General features: G+C 40.7%; 1 pseudogene; it reads left to right on the top strand.

Moving 5' to 3' along the window:
• Positions 1-229: 229 nt before the first annotated feature.
• Positions 230-352, top strand: LOC118004335 (annotated as a pseudogene).
• Positions 353-700: the final 348 nt, after the last annotated feature.

The following is a 700-nucleotide window of genomic DNA, read 5'->3' as shown; positions in this document are numbered from 1 at the left end:
GTGGAGTAAGGGACTTGAATGCCATTGAAGAATGTTTTACTCAAGCTTGAAAGACAATAGAATGATCCCACTGGCTCTTAACATCTACATTTTCTGAGTTCAGTTTCTTGATTGTCTTCTTAGCTCAGGGTATGATTTATCATGATGGGCTTCTGACCTTTCAAGATCCCTCCATACACATAACTAATACAGGCACTGATTTTTTTTTTTTTTTTAGTCAGTGCTAGCAAGCTTTGCGCAGTGGCAGTATCGTAGCCAATGAGGTTTATCCGAGGCGCGATTATTGCTAATTGAAAGTCAGTGCTAGCTGCTCTCATAGAAATCCCCAAATCTTGGGTACTTAACATGATAGCTTATTTCTTCCAAGGGTAAAATGCAAAGAATGCTTGATTGATAAGCTCCTCCAAGTGGTGATTCAGGGACTCAGGCTTTTTCATTTTGTTTAACATGTGGCTTCCAAGGTCACCATGCCCATTTGCCTAACATCAGGAAAGGGACCAAAAAAAAAAAAAAAGAAAGAAAAAGAAATGGATGAGGGGTTTTTTTTTGCTCCAAACCTAGAAGTGGCAAAAATCCTTCTAGGCACATTTCATTAGCTGCAAATCAGTCACATGGCTGCAACTAACTGCAAGGAAGTCTGGAAAAGGTAATCTAGCTGTGTGCTGAGGAGAATGAGGGTGTGCCCCAGGGTCCATGATCT

This window comes from Mirounga leonina, unplaced genomic scaffold (assembly GCF_011800145.1).
Source record: "Mirounga leonina isolate KUSES-001 unplaced genomic scaffold, KU_Mleo_1.0 Mir_92, whole genome shotgun sequence".
Taxonomy (NCBI): domain Eukaryota; kingdom Metazoa; phylum Chordata; class Mammalia; order Carnivora; family Phocidae; genus Mirounga; species Mirounga leonina.
This window is presented reverse-complemented; position numbering and strand designations above follow the sequence as displayed.